At 51.4% G+C, this 23383-nt stretch overlaps 1 protein-coding gene across 1 annotated transcript in view; it reads right to left on the reverse strand.

Moving 5' to 3' along the window:
• The window catches only part of LOC146203716 (Ig-like and fibronectin type-III domain-containing protein 2), a 199893-nt gene extending 176842 nt beyond the window's left edge, over positions 1–23051 (reverse strand). The window contains exon 1 of the mRNA XM_084588880.1: positions 22674–23051. The gene's annotated coding sequence lies outside the window, so the exon portion shown is untranslated. The remainder of the gene's footprint in view (positions 1–22673) is intronic.
• Positions 23052–23383: the final 332 nt, after the last annotated feature.

Consider the following 23383-nt stretch of genomic DNA (forward strand, 5'->3'; position numbering starts at 1 on the left):
AATTCGATAGGGTCTTTCGGTGGCGCGACGAAATGATGGCCTTTACAGTCTTCATCTCGATACCCACTTTTGCACCCTGGGACAAAGCAAATTGGCGTGGAAAGAATTAAAATAAAAATAAAAAGAAATAATTAAGCCAAAAGCAGCCGACGCGCACTGACTGGCGCAGGCGCGTGTTTAAGAAGACCGCTGCAGCCGCCGACTCTGGCGGCCGCGGGGCAGAGAGCGGCGGCGAGAGAGCAAGAGTAGTTATAATTTTGCTACAGCCATGTAAGTCCAACGGCAACACGTCGATGAGTTATGTGATACCTTGAGGCGCGGAGCCTTATGCAACCAAACCTCCCCCCATCTGACAAAGCCATGGCAACACGGAACAGCTACGTGTGTGCCGGCCGCTCCATGCCTCCGCGCCGCGTGTAGCAGACGACGCGCCCGGCAAGGAGCAAGGGTCGACTGCAGCGCCGCTAGTTCTCGCGACCGCCACTTGGGACATCTCTCCGGGTGGAGCTGTGAAACTGAGTTTGTTCTAGTAACGTTGGTAGCAGTAGCTGTCAAGCTCATTTTTCTCCCAATATCTTAATTATTGTTTCATTCTATTTATTAAATTTTTGTTTCTACATTAATAACATTATGTCACTTCTCTGCTTTTAAGCCACCAATCTTCCAGTCGTTTTTAGCTAGCTTCCACCGCCGGTCTCATGGATGGATGGATGGATGGATGGATGGATGGATGGATGGATGGATGGATGGATGGATGGATGGATGGATGGATGGATGGATGGATGGATGGATGGATGGATGGAAGATTCGGCACTTTCCATGACCACACAGTAACCAAATACGTAGATTCGTGCCTCTGTCTTCCAAAGAACCATGCTTAGGTCACCCGCCACTCATGCTTGTGTGGAAACCCGTAGAAATGAATCGACCTAAAAGCGTCCGACGAGTTTGCGTAGCTGCCAGTGCAGCCAACAACGTACCACGTTTCGCCAGCCTTGTTTGGCCATACTTCGTTTCACCGGACATATTCACACAACTAGCCCAACTTTCTGCTCTCTTGAGGATATATTCATGCACAACGTCATCTAAACCTTAGGATTTCCAATTTCCGCACAAACCAACTACAAACAGCACCACATGCCAGCAATTGAGCGATGCGCCGAGAGGCGGCGCCACCCGTTCAGCTGTCCGGTCCCTATAAGGTGAAAAAAGTAGCTGCGACTTCCTTAAACTTGATAAAACGCATTTCGTCTATGGGAGGAGTAGCTTGAGCGATGCTATGGAGGCCATAAATAAAATAGATTCCATAACAGAAGCCCCATTTATACATGCAGACTCCTTAGCCGCCATAAAACAACTGAAAAAAGTGACAAAGATATTATGTGCAACCCAGAAAATCCACGCACTCAATAAAAAAAACAAAGATACGCATCCAGATACATTGGACACAAGACGATGCTGAGAACGCTGAGCAGAGAAAAATTGACAACCTCACACACGAAGTTCCAAACACTAATGCACCCCCCCCCCCCCCCCCCCCCAGGCTTCCTTTTGATGCCCGCTCCGCTGTTCCCATCTTAGCATCCTCCTTAAGGAAAAGTACACGTGCCCTCACTCCCCGTGTACTGTCCCCCTCCCTCATAACTTAACGAGATTGGAGGAGGTTTCCTTCAGAAGGATAAGAGCTGGGACGGCCCTTACCCCGTCGGTAACATGCCGATGGGAATCTCAAGAAGACATCGGACCCACCACATGCCCGAAGTGTTCCACATCAGCTACGGAAGTGGATGTTCGCCAGCTGCTGTGGACTTGCGCAGGGACAAGGGCATCAAGGACACAAATTTTGCAGGAAGTGGGACTAACCGCAACAAGGGAAGAGGACTTCTCCAAATGGCTCACAGACAACGATAAGAGCAGGAGCCCTCTCCAGTTCCTTACGGAAAACAATTTACATGAGTTTTTATAATATGCCTTATGGCAAGCTTGCGTAATAAAAAATAAAATAAAAAAGTAATCCCGTTGTTGTTTGTATTTTGTTATGGTAGTGCAGTGTGTACAATAGCTGATGTAAGCAGTGAACAGCTTTGATGCTTATACAGCAAGGTTGACATTTTGTGTGCAATCAACAACTAATGATACAACTTGCAAACACAATTTGCATGCTGTCAAGAACTATGATACTACTTGTAAACTCCACAACATCAGCGCACTCAGTCAACACCTTGAATGTTAATCGCAGAATTGGTGCTGTGTTGCCAATCTGTGCTAAGTCAACAACTACAATTCAAGTCGTCAGTCAACAATTCGGAATGCCACTATTTGATTGGTGTTGACTGGATATCAACATTTGTGTGTCCTTTTTGTGAGACATTTATTGACTGACTTTACGTAAGTAAACAACTGCAACACATACTTTACACACTCATTTATGTAAGGGATGTATCCTCTTCGTATAGCTGCGAGCCTATACCCATCATATCTTAATTTTCCTGCCTGCTGCGTGTTCTTATGATCCGATCATAAACCTTGAGCGCCCACCCACAACACTTTGCCGTGCTATGCCTATCCCAACATTAGCTTCCCCAACTGTTATGAGCTGGATCAACTGGGGATGTGAAAAAAAGAAATAGCATGATGCAGTAAGTCTCAATGAATAAGTTCTTGTAAAAATGAAGCGTATAGTCGCACTCCCTGCACTTCTGATATGGCCTCGTTTTGTTTTGTAGTATATAGTAGAGAATGATAACCTCGATTAGTTCCTGTGGCAGCTTATCCCGACTGGCACTGGTTGCATTGCCTGGGGATTTGATGAGAGTAGCCTCAATTTACAAGTTATCGTTTCAGAAACACGGCATCAAGTGATGGCGTGTTGCACATAAATTACCTTCGGGCGCTCGTAAATTGCCATGGCCAGGAAAAGGAATAGAATAAAGTAAGTCACTCATATGCTGTAGCGGCACCAAGAACCTTTATCATGCCAAGGAGTAGACATTTCTATTTCTTTGTGTCTTTACAAAGAAGCGATTGACTTTTAGGAACAAATTCAAATTAGCGGTTTTGCCTGCGCGCATTGTTTCCCAAAAAGACTCTGCCTGCTCTCCTCTTTCAATATGAGAGAAGGGCGAAATAGACGTGGTCTCGTTCTCTCAGACGCCGCAACATAGTGCCTTCGATCGAATGTTTAAAGTAGAAAGACTTCGTCAGGTCGTTTCCATGATCCAATTGAAGAGGGAAAAAACACATGGAACTTCGTGGATAGCTTTCCAGCGTTCCGGGAAAGCGTAAACAGAACTTCGAGTGGAGGTTTGGAAGCAGTGCTGCACCGGCCGATTCGAGCACACTGTCGCATCTCGCGATGAAGGAGCAGGGGCAAAAGGTAACGGGCGAAACGCACCGCCGCCTACAGCTGACAACGCGGCTCACGGCTCTCGCCTGGCGTGACGTGGCCAGTCGTCACCGTCCATCTGCTAGTGTTCGTGCCGAACGCGTCCGCGAGTCACGTGATTTGCACTCTCGGTCTCTCTGTGGCCGCACCGACGCCGAACCAGTCGAACGCTGCAACGTATCAACCTCTAGGTGGCGTTGAGCATATACGCAAACTAACGCAAACGAGGTGCGAACTGCACAGCGAGGTTGCGGCACGATGGCCTATCGCGGCCCACGCTTCCCAAGTTGAGTGTAGGCACGGTGTGAGATGGAGGCGATGGAGGCTCAACGGGGCCCTGCGCGTATCAGGACTTACAAGCGGTTGCAAGTCGTTCAGAGCGCAGTATATATTGAACGCCAGGACACTTTATCAGCAAGGTTCTGTATATAGGGCATTATGATTTATTTTTTTTTTCCTGAGGCAACTGGGCGAACAGCCATTGCAGAATCTGCCAAAGACAGACCGTGTTGGAGAAAGTGCATCGAAGGACGTTAATGAGGAGTGGAGATCATTGCCACGCCTTGGCACCACCTCGGAGTCTTCGGCGTAACCATCGTTTTCGATGATGGGTTACGCCTGTCTTTCCTACCGGCTGTTCATGGTTTATCTTGACGATGCATAACATGCTCTGTGCAACGATAGCCTAAAATTACATTTGTTATCATAAGCTCCAGAATTGTTCTTTGCACGGCTACATTTTTTTTTATTCCAGATGTCCAAAGTGAAGCAAAAAGCCTGACGTTCAAAACAACAACAATAAAAACTGTTTCATTAATTTCGAAGTGATTCCGCACATCGGTTCGAAGCGCCTGCAGCACGCGTTGAAAAACGTGCAAAAAAAGCACGTGTACAGCCTGCGGCTTGACGCGTTCGTGCAATGTCAGTGACATTACTAAGCTAAAATAACTACTTCCGTGCGAATTCGGTCTTTTTAATTATCGGTCGTGAATGCGGATGGTATAATGACAGGCTGTTGATTGCGCGCTCGCCACAAAAGACCGCCAGCGCGCGCAGGGGTGAGAAAATTCCAATGCCAAGAGACAAACGAGCCTAATCAAGTGGCCAGCGCACACATCCCAAGGTCAAGCACGTGCAACCAATTTGCGAGCAGCGAGCGCTATGAGCCCGCTTAAATTGAACCTGAGCTGAGGTGCAGAATATGTAATTAGTCCTCGCCGCGTCCCGGTGAAGTAATGGCGCGGGCGTTTTGAATACAAAGGCAGAGTCACTCAAACGCCGCGAGGGCTGTTTCTACGGTTAGAGTTTCGAGCCCAGCCTTAATTGGAAGATTTAGCTAAGACACTGCCCCTACATGAGGCTTTTGATAAAGCGCGGCTGAAAGAGAGGACGCTAAGTGAACGATGAACGGAGTGAGGCTTGAGCCGGGTAAAGAGGAAAGGAGTAGCGCACATGAAACATGGCAGAAACTACCCACGAGAGAGCCACTCCACGCCAAAAGTGAAAGCTCATACTATCGCAGCCCACCATCGCTCTGCCCTTCAACCGCAGCGTTCAAGAGAGCTTCTATATGCTCAAGGCGTATACTTGCATCCTCCGCAGAAAGATGGCTACATAGCATGTATATCGTGGGCCGCTCGCGTTACTGCGAAAAGAGACAATCAGGCAAGGTCCCTGCAAGCACATCGCGCTCGTCGCCTCCATCGCCCATATAGGGCGGACAACGACAAGTCATCACGCGTAAGGGCACGCCTATAGAAGAATCTATTTGCGGCGCACAACGGTCCAAAGCGCTGGCGCACCGTGGTCGGCCCTATTACGCTCGAGCAGCTGCGCGCTATCTACCATAGCGCGACCTCACATTGTCTCGCGAGGACGGAACGGCTAGCAAGGCGGCGCAAAGCAGCTAGAAGCGGAGCTTGTTTGCATATAAATGCGACTCGTTTTGCCATGCAGCACGGTCCAGGTATTGATGTGGCCGCGAAGTTCCACCCCTGCGCACCCGTGTCCGTGCAAGGTGTCCTAGTACGCTTTCGTTTCAGGAGCCCTCGCTCGGCTGACTTACTTCATGTCCTTCACTTAAACTCCTGCTAGTCCATCAGTCATACCGAAACTGGAGAAGGGACGCAAAAGTTGTGCCGTTGAGTTTAGGGCCTCGCGTGCGCATACGACACGATACACGGCGCCTAGGAAACAGATGAGTTTTATGATGATGTCGTCTCCACGCAAACCGGAAAAAATCCTCCAAGCATAAGAGGCGCTGTGAGTCTCGGGGTTGTTTTCATTGGAATTATCTGCTCTGGATGAAGACAGCCCAAAAGAAAGGCGGTATTCTGTTTTGCCTCTGCCCCTGCGTCTCTTGAGAAACCTTGTTGCTACTTTGGCTTCGCGATCGTTGCAGGCGAAAGGCGGGAGACCAGTATGAGCTGGGCAGTGGCAGCGTTGGGCAGTGTGATGTTAGGTGCTGGAGCACGAAAGGAAACAAAGAAGACGCTATTACGAATGAAGAAATGGACACAACGTCGGAAGTTCCTGCACTGCTGTTAAACTACCACAGTTTTACGAGCTAAATACGGGATTCTACTCAGCCATTACTTGCTTACCGCTCGCACACGCACCTTGCTATGTATTCGGAAGGAAGATTGTAATTTTCAAGCTGTTGTCAGCTTGAGAACACCGGACGTGAAATGGTGACGACTCTGCTCGACGTCACAAACCGAGCACATTGCAAAGAACAAGCGCCGCACACTCGTATTTATATATAAATGAACATACTTTTGTTCTGCTCAGTGTGTCTTCGAAGTCCTAAGTTGGTGATTCGTGAACCGGAGTCCCATTGGAGTACCTTCGCATTATTTATCTAGTTTTTATTTTTACCTATATTATTCACTTTTATTTTATTAAGTTTATTTGTAATTACATATAACTGTTAAACCAAGACTCCGAACGGTGAGCTTCTTGCTATTCTGTAGCATTTTCTTCAAACGCTTCGCCTCAAATATACAATATACGTTTATCGATGAACAGGAAGCTTGCAATGCTAGCATAAGAAAACAAAAATACAGTTCTATGAAGTTGTATTCGCATCATTGAAGCGAAAATGAAGTTCGCTAGCTTTTATCTGTCTCACTACAAAAAAAAAAAAAAAGAAAGAAAATTTCTCGTTCTGCTGTTCGCGCTGTGATATGGTGGCAGAACATTCGCCTCTCATTCGGGAAGTGCCAGGTTCGATCCCTAGTGCCGCCGATAACCCGCCGGATTTGGGTATGCAGGCGTCCCCTGGTCAGAGATTAAGTCATCTTAGGTGTCCGCCTCTCTAAAGGGGACTATAATGGCTCTGTGCAGACTTCCAGAGAGGATACTGGGAGCCTCTTCTCAATCATGGCCGACATCATCGTGGAGCATCCGTCGCGGCCATGGTAGAGACCTGTCATGGGTAAAATAGGTACAAGCGAATCCTCCTGCCTGGTGTTCGGCTCTTGTGTGCAGCTACAATGCTCGGAACCCTCTCAAGCGCATACCACGTGAGGCCCGCAAGTTTCGGAGCACCCGGCCTGCGGTGCACTGTCGGAGGACACCATGGGTGCATCCGACGGGAACCCATCGGCGAAAATGGGTATAGATCACTTGTGCTTGGACAGCTGTGTGGTCAATAATGGTAATATAGGATATGCCTACGAATGAATCGCAAGATGAAAGTAGGAGAAAGGAGCATCTGCATAATGCACGAGTGCCAAGGAATGATGTCTGGAGGCGACGAGCTCTGGCTACGCGGCATACGGTGTCCCTCTCTGGCACATCCTGTTGTGGGACATAGGGAGGACGGCGATGCGGGTATGACACACTTCTCACAGCGGTCGGATGTCTAAGATATCAATGAGGTGCGAGGGATACGATAGTAAGCGGTTATGAAAAGTTTATTCGTGATGGTCATGCTACAGATTTTAATGCGAAAGCCTTTAATTGCCCACACTCGAGGCCATGACCCTGTCCGTCCGGCCACGGTCATGTGACATCTTAACTAGTACTAGTAATAGTTATGATGACTAATGAATAAGTAGTCACTAACCAGTAATGACAGAGATGACATTAACTATGACGTCATCATGAATCCACCAGACAATCCATGCGTATACGAAGCTGATCCCGCCGGGCGTCCGATCTAGGTGTCCGTGCGGCGCCATTCATTTGGCGCTTCCTCGAACACCGCACAACACAGCAAACAAAAGCAGATGCAGTACAGCAGGCATCAGCGGCGTTTGAAATTGATTTACAGGAAAGAAGAGGCGCAGTATCTTTCACAATTTTCAGCGGACACCCGAACCGAGCCGTAAGGAAAAGGGGGAAGGTGGGAGGAAAACAAGAAAGAGAGAGAGAGAGAGGTGCCGCAGTGGAGGGCTACGGACTATACCGCGCTATAAAGACTTTCGCCTCATCGCACTTTAGTGGTCCAAAGTGCCCCCTAGCATTTTTATTTTGGCCTAGAGGGCCACGTGTAGTCTGGAAATAGCATGTGGTCTTGGATTGAAAGCCTATGTGGTATATACTGAACCCACGGTGCGATAATCTTACACCGTGACTGACACCTAGCTTTGTGTGCGGCTTTTCATTATTTGCGCCGCCTTGCTTTCGCAAACGACAACGCCCCAGTTTCCGTGTTATCTGCCCGAAACGCCACCCGCACTCGTTTCCTTGTCAGTGCGCGCAGCAGCATGCATGCTAACCTACAGCGCCCCGGACCTAGGTTACGCAACTGTGCTCGTCATCGAAGATAGCCAAGATAGCGTCGGGCGGATGAAAGGCAACGGTGTTGGAGGGGCGGTTGGCGAACACCGGCCTGCTGGATACCGTCCACGTGACTGCTCGTGGGAAAAGTAGCACGCGTTATAAAAGCGACCCCCGGCATTGTCTTTCGTCGGCGGACGCTGGGCATATTAAGAGCGTGCGCGTGTGCAGGTTCAGCTCTCCCCCTGGCAGCGGTGGAAATCTCGCGCACCTCGTTTCACGGGCAGCAGGCGCGGGCCAGCGTGCACAGACAAGGGCATCGCGAATCAGATAAAGAAGGAAGAGGCTCAAAGTAGGGAGGAAAAGGAGGGCCGAAGTACACACTGACTTTACAGTGTGCGTGCGGCACGCTTCTTTGCATACAAATTTGGGAACGGCCCGTGAGCCCATTGCGCCGGTTTTTATACGAGGGTGGGCGACTGTGTGGCCGTACTCACACGCGCGGACAGGGCGGCTCTCGTCGAACGTGTAGAGCGCGTACACGGCCATGTGGTCTACTTTGTCGTCATTACGAGCCGCGCAGACCGCCGTCCTCCAGAGGCACAGCGCGGTCAGCCGCGAGCAGTAATATCGCCCTGAGCGAAAGAGGCGTGCTTCGTTAGTCTCGAGGCATTGTGAGCGAAAGGCGGCGCACGCGAGGCGCTTCGCCCGGTGTGTGTACGCGAAGAAGGCGTGCACGCGCCTAGAATACACTGATGTAACCGAATGCACGCGTATCCCGTGGGGAAACAGAATAAGGAGAGGAAGGTGTCCGTGAGAACCGCGCGTGAGAGCCGGGCCTTTGGGCTCATAGTCAAAATTACCTTCGGCCTACGAAGGCGCAATGTGTGCTATAATTGCGCGCGCGATCTTTATCACCCAACACGTGTGGCACGCGGGGGATATAACTAAAATTTTGTCTCCAATCCGCCTCACTGCTATAGCTGTACGCACCTCTTTCAAAAGAGCTCCGAGAGAGCCTTGCGTATTCGCGACAGTGGACTGCGGCGAGCACGCACTGTTAAGACGGCGCGAAAGAAAGCCGAGCGCGTAGCTATACGCTAACCGCGGTTACAGCTGCCTGTGTAGACAAGACTGTCAGTACCGTGCGCCCCTGCTGTCGTGAACTGCCAAAATGCGCATTGAGGACTCAAGGACGCGAACTGTTCCTTCTACCGCGCAGTATCGCCCCATCAAAGACTTGTCTAGTGAGCAACCGCATTGCTTGAACGCGGAAAAAAGAAGTAGTATTGGCACCCCAAAGAGACGATACGAACCGCGAGGTGAGACAGCGTGGCCCTGAAAGCCGGTGAATGGGGCCCACAGCGTTCAATCGGCGGCCAAGCGGATCCCGAGCCGCGGTTGGTCCTCTCAATGATACGTCAAAAGAATTTGGAAACAGAATGGCACGAAGTAAGGTTGCAGGAATGCATGGGCCAGGTGAAACTGTACCCAAACTGCTGTTGGGACGCATTAATGCGCTCTAAAAGAAACCATGAAGATGCAGGGAAACTCTGAAAGTGCGACGTACGAGTCTGGCTAAAATGGAACGAAACGGCACCGCGCAGCGCAAAGCGGTATAAGCAGTATAAGCAACGGATGACGCGATAAGGCAGGTGCTACATACTGATGCCGCCGGGAGAAGCAGAGACTGGTCCCAATTACTGTTCCCTTGGGGTGCAAGTCACGTGAGCCCACCGCTCGTTACGTAACCGCGCATATGCGAAGGTGAGCAACGCCACACGTTTGTTGCCGAGCGAGATAAACGCGACTCGGACGCCAGCGTCGAGGGCGAGGTTGTGAATGGGAAAGAGGAAAACGACTAAGTCTTGTCCTTCGACGCCTCTGGCAACGAGTCCGACGTGCGCGATCGCTCTCGAAGGATCTCTTTTTAGATACCTCGCATGTGCGTGAGCGTGCGACTGGGACGTGTGTCAGGCGGAACGCATGTTCCTCGAGTCTAAGTCGCCGTGCTGAACGGAGGACGCTCCCCGCTCTACTGGCAACAGCAGGAACGAGGGATGCTCTGCAGCTTACTTCTGGATTAGCTTTGCCCGCTGGTTCTGTAGACCGTTGGAATCGTGCACGTTTAGGGGAAGTATTTCGTCCACTGTGCTCGGTGTTTTTCGTTTCGTGATATCATTCGTGCAGTGCATCCTCACATGCAGAAGCAGATAATTGCTCTGGGTCTGCGTTTACAGCACGTGGTAACCGTATTACGTTGCTTAATACCGCGCTTTGAGCGAGCGGGAAGATGATATGTGTTGTTGTGCTCATATACAAGAGGCTGACTTTCAAAGCTCCCGTAATGCGTGCAGTGGAGCTCACGGCAGTGTTGGGGAAGAAACGCGAGGTGGTGGCACATCACTCATTATGCAACTGTAGTGTGTGGGCTCAATTATCATGCCGCTTTCAAACACGGCTTCGCCTTTTCGCATGTAAGTTAGTTGCCCTGAGGTTCAGCCACATGGCTCGTGATCCGCATATATGATAACGTAAGCTGCTGCCTTTTCTTTTCACGAATGCGGAGAACACGACGGGCCCGTATGCTGCTTCTGGTCAGATACGACGCTTGTTCGAGCAAACCCGGATGCAGCTTCTGCCTGAAAGCACCTCTGTACAACAGTGGCGTGGCTGTAATCCAAGGAACCATGCACTTGTAGGCGCTGTCCTTCTTCACAAATTCTTAAGAGGGATGCAGCTTCCAAGCCAGCTTGCTCGACTGTACGTAATGTCGCTCGCGGTGCGAACCACAAGTGGGATGTTTTGTGCCAGGGAAGTTTCCTGCCGCATACTTACGTTGACAGCCTCCCCCATCCCCAACACTAATCTCTCTTGTAATTTTTTTTTTTTTGAGGGGGCAGTCTTTTCCAGGCAGTTTAGAAAGTAGGATTTTTCTCAGCGTTTTATAGCATTTTTTCATTGATCCTTAATTGCTGTCATTAGAATGAATGAAGGCTTATCGCAGGAATCGCATGATGGAATCGCATGGGCATGCTCACTAGCATTATTGACAAACCAACTAAACATATCTGGCATTCTTCGCTGAAACTGCCAGCGGGCCCTCCCTTTCGTTGTTCTGGGGACTACGGTGTGCGAATTACATGCACGAGGCTGCGGGTTCAGTTTCAATATCCCTCTGTACTAAGACTTCGCTGCACGTCGAAGAACTCACGCAGGCGGTCTGAATTAATACACAGTCGTCCACTATACCGCGTGTGTCCCAGGTGACAAAGTGAGCTTGGAATTTAAATTTTAATACTTCTTATTAACTGCTTGCGGCTCTGTACAGCAAGCAGCAGGTATACAGACGCACAAAGCGCATTGAGGTCCAGCTCGCGCGATCAACACCTTCTAGCCTGAGACCACTTTCGTGAGAAAAAAAAATTACATCATTGTAAACATCGTCGAAATGCTCCGAAGCACGAAAAACGTCCACACAACGTATACCATCGCCGTAGAGGCGCTGAGTTATCTTAGTGCTCGATGCCTCCTCATCTCAGCTCGGACATTATTCGGCACTTTCTTGTTCTGCGGGCGATGTATTTGGCTTATCGTAGAAATGTGCTACTTTCAGGTTCCATTGCACGATTGGAGACGCTCGGGTGTCGTAACGAGTATACAGTCAAGAAAGACGCTCTTTCTGCCTCCGAAAAGCCATGTAGCTGGCTGCCAATAACTACGCGAAATAACGGTACACCCACTTTCCAAAATATCATCGACCACGCTGTATGATATTGATCGGCGTGTTTCCTTTCGCCTGTATCATCCGCTGCTTTTCGTGCGTACCCCATTTAAGACTCATTATTTCGCCTCGACGTTCGCAGTGAAGCTCCAAGCTGCGCTCCGCTCTCACTTCAACCATATAGGGCCGACTATACTGCACGAGATGGCGATTCAAGCGTTAGCCGGGCTAAGACACGCGTTGAAGCTGATGTGAACACTCCTGGCCGCCCAACGAAGCCGGGCTCAACAGTGGCACTACTGGTTCACGCCGCGGACTGACAGTTCCAATGCATGCGCAGTCGAATCGGAGCGGCCATTGGGGCTGCTTCCAACAGTTCCTACAGCTCCTCGGGGCCACCATGCACTGCAGTCAGCGGAGCCTTGGCCTCGCCGCCCCCCTTCTTCCTGCCTCCCTTTGCATTTGACACCCGTGCCATTTCCGCAGGCTCAGTGCCGCTCTTCAGAAAATAATGTCGTTGCCAGATTTCCCTCGCCTCCATCTGCGCTGGTGGCCCCCACCGCTGGCTCGGCCGTCGTCCGCTCGTTGCCAGATTGGCAGCGGCGACATGCATCTCGCGCGGCTCCCAACGGCGCCGCGGTTGCGACACGAGACGCTCAAGGGAGACCAGCGGCGGTAACCCAGGGACACGCGCTCACTTGCTTCTCCACACTGGCTTCCGGTTCGCTCGCCTCAGTAGTTGTGGCGGCGTCCGCTCGCCCTCTCACAGCTCGGCAACAGTAGCAGCGCGGCCGGCCGCGCCCTGGCAACACTCGCCGAACCCCTTGACAGCGAGAAACGGAAGTCTCCCCGGCGTTGTTGGAATGTGTATACACGCAGGCTCGGCAGAGCTAAAAGCGTGCCGTTCTCGGAGGCTGTTGGCCGTTTAAAGACCACTGGAGAAATGGGCGAAGAAAGTGTATACACATTACTCGTGCCAACGGCGAGGCGGAAGGACAAAGCGCCTTCTTCGCCCCGCGCTAATGAAAGACGGCCTGAGAAAGGAACTGACATGGTTCCGCCTTGGCAGCGGCTGCTGTAGCAGTGTGCACGGTGCACGCTTTTTCGTTGGCTCGCTTCCCTAGTGGTTTCCTCTCCGTCCTCGCATATGTCTGGAGAAGCTCTTGTGGCTTCGTCTGCGGAGATTCAACGGTGCGTGGCCGTTCAACGGCCCACTCCCAGCTTCAACCGTGAATAAACGTTTCCCGCCGCCCTCTTGTCTGTCCCCTCGAGGATATTCAACGACCCCGTATGAAAGGCTGCCCCCTTACGATACGCGTGAAATGAGATAAGTAAAATGTGCATGCTCGGTAATTATGTTCATAATTCAGATTGCATATTAATCATCTGTGCCGTAGAATTCGAACCCTACTTACTGCTCGCCGAAGTTTTTATAACAAGCGAGATGTCGAAGTCAACGTTAAGAAACGTCGCCAGCGGTTGGCACGCCACAAAATCATCGACGATATGTACAAGAGTCATTCTGGCTTAAAGACCAGCCAGAGGTGATGAACAGCCGAGAGACTGCGTCCGGCCTTGAAAAGACAGAACTGCGTAAAGCCTACGAGCGCAGGACACATCTTAAGATGCTTCACATCACTGCACATTTCAGGAGGCTGGGGGTGCAGAACTACACACCCACCGTGGTGTCTCAGTGCCTTTGGCTTTCGGCTGCTGATGCCAAGCTCGCAGGATCGATCCCGACCGCGGTCGCTGCATCTCGATGGGAGCGAAACACGAAAACGCCTGTTTGCTGTGCTACATGACAGAAAGTACGCCAGAGGGCCGAAATCGGTCCGGGGCAATACACTACGGCGTCGCTCATTGTGTGAGTCGCGCTCGGAACGTCAAAGCCCCGCAATCCGATTTAGAACTACAAACACAACTTGCCCTTTTCTTTTAAAGTGCATGCTCCCTTTCTGCTTTTGACGGCGCAGCCACGCTGTATTGGCCACTCCTGAGCGATCATTCTCTATCGGAAAAGTTAAAAAAGAAACATGGACGACCTGGGCATGCACCCTGAATTAGAGGCCCGGGGCAAAGGCGCTTGCGTGACACGACCAAGGCGGCTGCTTCTCCGCGCGCGTCCGCCAGAAAAAAATCCAGGAAGCGACGACAATTCTTGGCGAGACAGTGGAAGGACACCCCCACCCCTTTATTAGGGCCTTTCGAAAATAAGCTCTCCGTCCCCGGAGCGCTGTTCGACGACCTTGTTCGCAGCCGTGCTATCGGCGCTCCGATCAGGGCGAAACAAACGCGGACGCAGCTGAAGAAGCAGCAGCGCGTGTTCGTGCGTGTGTGCGCGTGTATTTTCAGGGGCTTCCCGATGGCAAGCCGTCCTTCTTCCGCGTCTCACCAGCGGTGCGAGTGCCACTCGGACTGGGCTGCCGAGCGACCACGGTTAATTCCTCCTCCCGTACACTGCTAATGGAGGCGCTTCGAAAATAGCTCTCTTCGTCGGCATCGGCAATGCCCGCGAGAGCCGATGGCACGCCGCACAAAACATGCGGTTTCTAGGCAGCCCGCGTGATTGTCTCTGGCCGGGCAGTCGTGAAGAGGCCGCCGCGCGCGCGTGTGAAAAAAAGAAGGCGGCGGTCCCGCTCAAAGAAAAGGCGACAATGATTGCGTTGGGTTCCGAGACGAAGCTCGTAACCACTCCCTGCGCGCAGCATGCACTGCTCTTCGCGGTGTGTGTGTGTGTGTGTGCGTCCGCGTACGCTTCCCTTTTCGAGTCCCAAATGTATAGGCACGGGCGGTGCTGCTGCTGGTGAGCGGCAGGCAATTTACCCATACGGACAGAAGCTTCCTCGACTGGCCCACTAATCTGCGCCACTGTTTACCAACTCCCGAGCGACATGTTTCAAGATCTGTGCGTCTAGTGGGAACAGAGAGCAAGAAAAGTCAGACAACTGGCTTCTTTGCGCAGCAGCGGTATACGCTTTACTGTATAGTGAAGCGTCTCGTACGATTATAATCTCACACAAACGGCATCGCTCCGTGGTTACTGCTGCGTTAGGTTGCGGCTCGCGGCTCGTTCTGTCGGTCGTTGGTATCTGTGGGAACCAGGACGTCCAGTATTTGTCGGCATGCGCGCTGAAGGCTCAGCAAATGAATGGACCCTCCCTGCCCATGCAAGAGAAGGTGGCGCGCTATACCCTGAACGCGTGATCTTAACCTTCCTGTCACAAGTAACCATTTGGGGCAGCGAGCTCCGCTAAGCATGGAGTACTAGACGACCTGTACCAGCGTGCTTTAGAGCTTGCTGCGCTTTACGTTTCGCACTTGGTGCGCTACGAGTAACGAAAACCTCATTCCCCCAGAAAGAGTCGAACGCTGTTGTTTTTAGAGATTATAACAATTATCGATTATCGCAATGGTGCCCCCCCCCCCCCCCCCTACACACACACACACACGGGGCAGAAGACAGCAACCGTCACGTACTTAGTGCGCGCGTCCAGCTCGCAAGCCCTGTAAGAATGCGCCGGATACGAAGCAAGCTTCTCTACATATACCTGGCATCCCAGCTAAATGTATAGATAGTCTTCGAAAACAGCCAGCAAGCAAACTGCAGTGTTAGCACCAATGTACCACTAACCCAGTTTCATTTTCTGGCCTATCATGTGATAGCTATGAGAAAGCTATCATGTGACCAGCTGGCGGCGGCACACGCAAAGCGCCGTCTGGGAGGGCGTTCTAAATATTTTATATACTCTGTGCGGATTCTTGGTACGATAAAGTCACATCGCTGCCACGTAAGGGGGTTTCCTTTTTATTGCGAGCGTTATCATTTAGGGACGGTAAAAAAAAAAAAAAAAATACTTTGCATAAGTGGTATACCTCGTGCAAACATTTCTGTCAACTGTTTTTCATGAAGCGCCTAAATTTACACCGCCAAAGATGAAAAAAGTTACTTAATTAGTATTTGGTAAGGAATAAACCGGAGAAAAAAAAAATATACCGCAGCGCTGGTCACACGACACTCAACAGCCCTCAGTAGGTTTCACGAGGCTATTTCACAGTAAAAAAAAAAAAAAAAAAAAAAAAGAAAGCTTGCCTTGTTGCATTTAGCTGTGGCGCGCTGTATATAGTTATCCAACCAGCTTCGCTGTAATTAGGTGGAAGCGTTCCGAGCACTGACAAGAACTTGTGCCGGGAAAGTTATATGCGAGGCATTTGCGCGCTACTGAAAAGCTGTGCAACATAAGCCATGTTTATTCTTTTTTTTTTTTTAATTAGAGCCGCACAACTACATAGAAATATTTAGTAGCGTATTGCTGTCTCAACGGAATAATCAGACACTGAGTTAGTGAGGGGCGAAAACGTGGACTGGTTCGCCAGGGCGCCCTCGGTAGTATTCATCGTGCCCACCAACACCCTCGGCCGACTGCTCGACAATGTAAAAACCACGCAAGGTCGTAAACTGAACGTTCCATATCCACACGGGCTGTCACAGGCTCGAAGATGATTGCTCCTGCCACCACTCAGTACTCTCGGCAGCCAGCGGAAATCCGCTCCTCCGCTAAAGAGCTGCTTAGGGGAGGGGGGCAGGCGTATACGTAATAGGGATTATGAGAAAAGTAGGGTCCTTGCACTGCCTCGCACAACCACGAGTAGCGCACGACAGGAAAGATGGAGGAGACGACGAGGAGCGAAGAAAGAAAGAAGAGGAAAGAACCGTACGGTCGGGCACCGCGGGTTCGCAACTGCCGTCAGCGTCGGCGGACGAGGCCGGACAATAGAACCGGCCGGGGAAAAAAATGTAGCCGGCGCACGCGCGCGCGATAAAGCAGCCTGCGCAACCACGGGGCTAGCTAGCAACGATCGCATATATGGCACACGGGTTCGCCGCTCGTACCCCCATAACGGGAGAAGGCACTAGGGGACGGCGAGGCTCCTTTTCCGGCGGATGTTCACTCTTCGGTCAGCCACGCACGGGTTAGACCACTCGAGAGATGCCAGGGAGGCGCGTGCCGCGACTTGCGTTACTCGCTCGGTTTCGCTCGCGCCCAGTTGGACTTGGTTTCCAGCTCAGCCCGCTCGCGTGCCTAGCTCCTTCGAGTCTTTCCTGGCATTTCCCCCGCCCCTCGTTTTCGTCACTTCGCTCACTGACACACATATTCGCGTGCTGCGCTCAATTTTGAATGAAGTCGGCCGGAACGCTGGATTTTTGTTCACTTTCCTCCTCGCTGCTGTCTTGGCCACCAGGCCGTGCTTGAGAGCAACGTTTATCAATCGTCCAATGAGCAGAAGGGCTCACGACAAGCGTAGGCGTGGATGCACGTCCGTTTCTTCACCGTGTCTGCCGACGGTCGTATAAAGGCGAAAGCCTTTAATGGCTCATACTCGCGGCGTCCGTCCGTGCCTTGGAACGGTGCCAGCTGTGGCCTCTCCCTCGCACATCGGCGCACTCCTCCTCTCTCCATAGCAACCCCCTCCGAGTCAAAACGCGGCCAGTTACGATGTTGTCTCATAAGCATAATCGAACCACCTTTAGAATTTCATGCAAAATCGGCAGGGTTTCGTTTCTGACTAGTGATAATTACTGGATTTTTACGTGAGAAAGCAACACACAGGGGCTATAAGGCACGCCGTATTGGAACGCCCGAGAATTAACTCCTTTCGCCTGTGCTTCTTAGCCGACCCAGCCGGGATCGACCCCACAACCTTGTGAGCGTAGTTTCGGAACACCATGCGTTGTCAATGAGCAACTGCACCGGGCACGGTCCTGTATACAGCACATGCTCTCTCTTCGTGTACACGTTAATGGACGTTTCACTGAGCCGTAGAGGTGGCAAAACCGGACTTATCGGCCTCCATAGCCCCCCTATTTTCCTATTTTCGCCTGAGCGCTCAGTCAGCCATTCGATATAGTTGAAACCTAAATGTGAGTCGAACTAAACCAGCAAACAAATCCAGGCGCAACAGGCACTTGACACGCACCACTGCCTTATCCTGAACGATCTGCAGAAGAAGAAAGAAAACTCGGAAACTAGTTCCGGTGCTCGCTCGGGGGCGGCACGCGGCCGCGTGCCACCTAAATCTCGATTCGCCTCGCGCGATGGCGAAATGGGAGCGATTCATTGGCCACAAGCGTGGGTGCGCGCGACCGACGAACGCGGCACGCCGTCCCGCTCAGCGGTGCCTTCTACACAGCAGGCTTGCAAATACTCGCCCAGGATGTGGCCGATCTGCATCGCGCTTTTCAGCACGTCCCATTCGTGGAGACAGCGCGTCACAGCTTTTGCACTGGTGTTCACAACGCATTCTATACATACATATATATAAAGATGCTTTGCCTGCATACGAGCGACGAAACGGCGGCCAAGCATGGGAGGGCCAAGATGAGTAAAACAGCAAATTCCGGCATCATGTCCTTTGTGCTGATGCAAGTGACGGTAGACGGCCGCAAATGACCACGCGGTGTCTTTAAAAAAAAAAAAAAAAAAAAAAACATTTCAGCGGCATGAGGTGTGGTTGTCGACCGAACACCACATCCCTGTTGACGCCGACAATCATGGTTTCGTGGGTGCGCAGCATACATAGATATCAGGCACAAGGCGTCGTTTTGGGAGCGAACTAGAGGCATTGTAAACGACTTTGGATGCTGTGCACGCCCAACGATGATTTACACACTTTAAATGCGGCACTATGACGATGCCCTTGGGCGCAATAGAACAGGTTGCAGAATCCGTCGTATAACACTTCGCAACCGGGCAGCTTATGTGCGTCAAACAAAATCGTTCGCAAGAAGGTCGCTTCCCGGGTGTGCGTTCATGACAAGCGCTAGACTATCTTCGACTCGATTATACGGCGAAAAATACTGGGTCGCGGTGGCCGCCCGCGGTTTGTGAGGCGATCGTGACGGCCGGCAGGAGAGCTTCCCCGCAGGGACCGGCCCCGGCAGAGGCGGCGTCCCCGTTAGAGCGGCTGCCGGTAGCCGCCCTTTGCGCACCGTTGCTCTTTGTCTTGGCGGCCGCTCTGAGGGGCAGGCACACGCCACGGCCGACCCAGTCGCCACGGCGTCACACGACGACCACCGCACCTATCACCCATTCGGTCAGCAAATACCATTACCGGCGCATTACAGGTGCGAGTCAATCATAACTGGTGCATTCAGACGCGCCTTATTAAACCGTGCTTCGAGGGTCGCGTTCGGTGCGTATTCGACTCAACTAGAAAACGATTTGGGACGCCATCAGCGGCAGCGAGGCCGCGCCGCGCACCCGGCAACAAGGAGAGAGCGTGGTTGCACAGCGAGGCGATCGACCTTCGGTCGCCGCCCCCGCGCTTTTTTTTTTCTTCCCCCCAATGACGGACCAAGAAACGGGGTACATAGTCGAAGGCAGCGCCTCCCGTCGCCCGACCAGCTGTCGGGTACAACATTCTGCATGAATGTCGTCCATAACTTTGTCTTTAGCGCTCGCTGGTGACGAATCGACAAAGGTCGCGCTTCGTTGCAGCGTGCAGGTGCCCAACTTCCATAACTGGGCTTGTGTCCTGATTCTCCTTCGCAGCGGCTGTGCGTAGGTCCGAACTACGACCGGAACTGGCTATCGAATCCCCCGGCAAATTCCGTCTTCTTTTCCTTTTGATCGATTTTACTGCTGGCGATAAAGGTGTGCAGAAACCGATTTCAACGTCTTTCTCTGGATCGCCCAGTAGCGTTCGCTGTCCTGCAGGCTCGCGGTAGCAGAGGGGTTTCTCGTAGCGAGCGCTCCCATTCGCCAGGCACTGCAATACCCTTGAGCCGCGCGCATTGTTGTCAGACGCTGGTCGCGCTCAAGTTTTCTGCTTTCTACGGACAACGAATGCCGAGTGCGATCCAGAAAAAGCGCGGCGCAGATAGCGGCTCCTAACAGTATGTATTTGAGCTCACGTGTTCTGAGCATCACCTTTGTTGCGTGTTGGGGTGAGAACATTAAGCGTGTACCGGAGAATCGAACGAAGCCGCTCGCTCGAAATATGGCGCATGTGCGTATATAACGAAATGTCCGGTTAACGAGGCAAAAGTAGACGATTCAGCTGCACGCAGGAAACGAACCGGCTTGCTCGCATTCATCGATCAAATTTTACTCACAAGGAATAGGATCACAGAGTGGCCACAGAATACGTGCCTCAGAGCGACGGCAGCGAAAGACAGTGACGACAGCAAAAATCCGCCTGACTGTAGCGCAGCAGCAGCAGTGCGAGCTGTTGGGCTACACTTAATGATCACGTAATAATAATAATAATAGCAGTCGTAAGAAAACAGATAATAAAACGGGAGCAAGAGCGCGCGAAAACAAATAAAGACCTTGCCTTGTCCTTGTGTGCTTTCGCGCTGCATTCTGTATCGCACTGCGGATCGACCTTTGATCGCCGCCGTTCCCCCGCCCGAAGTGCGCTTCCTCCAATGGACGGGGAAATACTGAAAGCCTCCTCTAAGAGTATGCTCTCCGCGAACAGGCGCAGCCTTCTACTGTGCCAGGCGCACTGTGCGCGATGACCGCTTAGATAGCGCACCAACAGCGTTGCGCAAGAGGCGGGGCAGCTCCGCATCCAGCGGGCACCGAGGTGATGATGGGCGGTACGAGCTCCAGCAGCAGCCAACCTGTGCAGCCATGTGCGCTATAAAGCTGACCACTTCGCGAACGTGCCTGTTCGTACGGGCTCGGAGCGGCAGAAGTAATGGATTTGGCTGAAAAACTTTCTCAATGAGTGAAGGTACGGCTCACCCGGCGGCACACTGAGGCATTCAAGAATGCGCGCATTGGATGGCGGACTGTCTAACTATTCGTTGTGAAATAAGTAAGCTGGAGTGCAAGTAAGCTTGCTAACTGACCATCATGAACAGAAAAAAAAAAAAAAAAAGAATAAAAGGGCGGATGAGGTAGAGTTCGTCACACTCATCCGCGCTGGATGCACATTAACGATGCTTTCGACTGATGAACTCCACTCCGCTTCAGCGAACACATGATGTAGTCGTCCTCTTCAGTACAATCAGAGCACGCTTTGAAAAGTCACTGCTTGTTTGTTTTGTAAAAAAAATTCGGAAAGGCAACAGTGCTGCACAGGCATCTCGAGGTAGGAAAAGCGAACTCTCGGACACTAGTCACCCACTATGGAGCATCGGGCACTCTGCCTACCGCAGAAAAGCATACGCACGTATTGAGCTATGGCGCAGCCCAAGAAGAATGATGATCAGGCTTACACACAATACAGACACGCAAAAAAAAAAGAAAAACAAAGTAGGGGAGAGGGGTCAATTACCGGCTAATTCAAGTACTGGTATCGAGATAATAAAGAAAAAAAAAAAGCAGTGAGACCTGATGCCAAGGTTGTCTTAATGTAACTTAATGTCACGAAACTTAGACAATGCCGCTGAGGACAGGGATTGAGCCGCATCATTCACACAGTGCACTGACATAAGTGCGTGGATGTTTTTATTTGCTGTCAAATTGTGTTAGCGCTGCCGCACAAGGAGTTTCTCCGCGTTTATTATGCCCTTCTTTGGGCATGTTTGACTGAGTAAAAAAAGTGTGCCTTTGTGGCTGCGCTCCCTCCTCTTTTTCTGTCGTAATGTGGAAAGGTTATAGCGGAAGCAAGCTTTTTGACACATCCTCACAACGTGATATTACTAACGGTCTAGGTGAACAAATCTGAAGGCCCTGGAAGTTTTTCAAGGAACCAATATACAGTGAAGAAATCTTTAAAAGATAACGGCACAGCTGGCCGGTGCATCATGCGTCCTGTAACAGAAGCACTTCATTAGAAAGTGATTCTGTTATGCGGACGTAAAGTAAGGATGACAACAGACACTAGAGCGTGAATGATTCAGCTAAAACTGATAGAGTGAACAGTTAAAGTTCAGCGCCCGCGCACGTAAACTATAGGCAGCGTTAAGATTCGACCAGTGCGACTGTTGCGTGAGGAATTACGCGCGGACAAAAACGACGAGAACCTGTTTAACTTTTGACCACTGGACATGTAGCTTTGGAGAACGCTATAAGCTGGCCAGGAAGAGAACAATGCCCACGCGAATTTTATGAATAACGAGCTTTCGAGTGGTCACTGCGCTGATATGCTTAGCCTTCTCTGACCTGATCAAGAGAAAGAAAAAAAAGGAAACCACGAAACTCAGAGTGTTCTCTTCTCACAAATTGCTCCGCTCCATTAAAATGCGCATGGAATAAATTTCCTGTCAGAGGGTTAGACGGAAAGCGGTAGCTGTGGTTGCACGTATGAGCGGTGTTTGACCAGCGAGACCCTTCCCACTGAGCAGTGCACGCAGAGTTTGTTCGTAATGAATGGCACCGTCAACCGCACTTCGCGGCAGTGCTTGTACTGAGCGTTCGACGTGGATCGCATACAGAAAGGCCGTGTTAAATCAGGAGACCCCATGGACTCTCTAAGTTCGTGTCATGCCACCCAAATAAAAAAAGAATGGCTGGAAATGCGTTTGTGGGGGTATAAACTGAAATCCTATGTACGTCATGCGCTAGAGAAAAAACGTCTTGAAAACGTCTTTCCGAAACACTTACAGGTCAACGAACGTGCACGTTCTCGATCATAGTCGATAGGTCGCTCTCGTGTCTTCTTATACTAAAACTTCTAGCTCGCCAAAAAATCCACTCAGGATGCTGAGGGATGCACATGGTATTAAAGGAACAAACATGTGCTTGGCACATAAATTCACGAGAAACGTGTCAACGCTACATCAACGTTACATCTACACTCGTCCTCTGAGTACACGCGTGGGACAGTCCCTGGGCTCTCCTGAGAGCAGCCCAGAGCGGAACGCTCGAAGCCATCAGCACTCACCGAGCGTCGCGGAAGTTTCTGCTGTCTCCCGGGAAGTTGCGCTGGGCGCCAACTCTTGATCTCTCCTCTGTCGCTGCCCGCTCGACACGGCAAAAGTCAGCACGACCCAGTGACCGACCGACAAGCGCGACAACTGTTGATCACAGGCAAAGTTTTTTTCAGCCCCCGGAAATCCAAAACAGGTCCGGAAAAGCCACGCGGGAAGTCGTCGTCTGCTCAACGGCGGCAATGGACAGACGGCACCGAGTGCGCGACTCTGCACAGTCTGGTCAGTAAGAGTGTCCCTCTCGCCTTGCGTCGACCCAGCGGCGGCAGCGTTTTCGGAGGCACCACGCGCGCACACTCGGCGAGGGAATGGCGCTGACTGAACAGGTCGGCCGCCCGCCAGCGATTGAATATACGGCCGGCGACGCCATAGCGGAACGACGCCCGACGGCAGCGCCGCGCTAGTTTCGCTTCTTTCGCCTTCAATCTCGGAACTCTCTCGCACGCGGGCCGCCGCGCGCTCATCCCTGCATGTCTGTAGCGGTGGCCCCACCGGCTGCGAGGTAGCCAATGTTTGCTTATGTTCATTAGGATTTTGAACCTGTGATTCCCCTTCACGATTCTTCTTTTTTTTTTTTTTTTTGCCACGTTGATGACCGATATTTCTACAAGACGGGCTCTGCCTGCGGTCGTGACTCGGAAAAACAAGCAAATTTCCCAGGGAA

The sequence above is a fragment of the Amblyomma maculatum genome, chromosome 1, assembly GCF_055883805.1.
Source record: "Amblyomma maculatum isolate TAMU_Amacu chromosome 1, ASM5588380v1, whole genome shotgun sequence".
NCBI lineage: Eukaryota > Metazoa > Arthropoda > Arachnida > Ixodida > Ixodidae > Amblyomma > Amblyomma maculatum.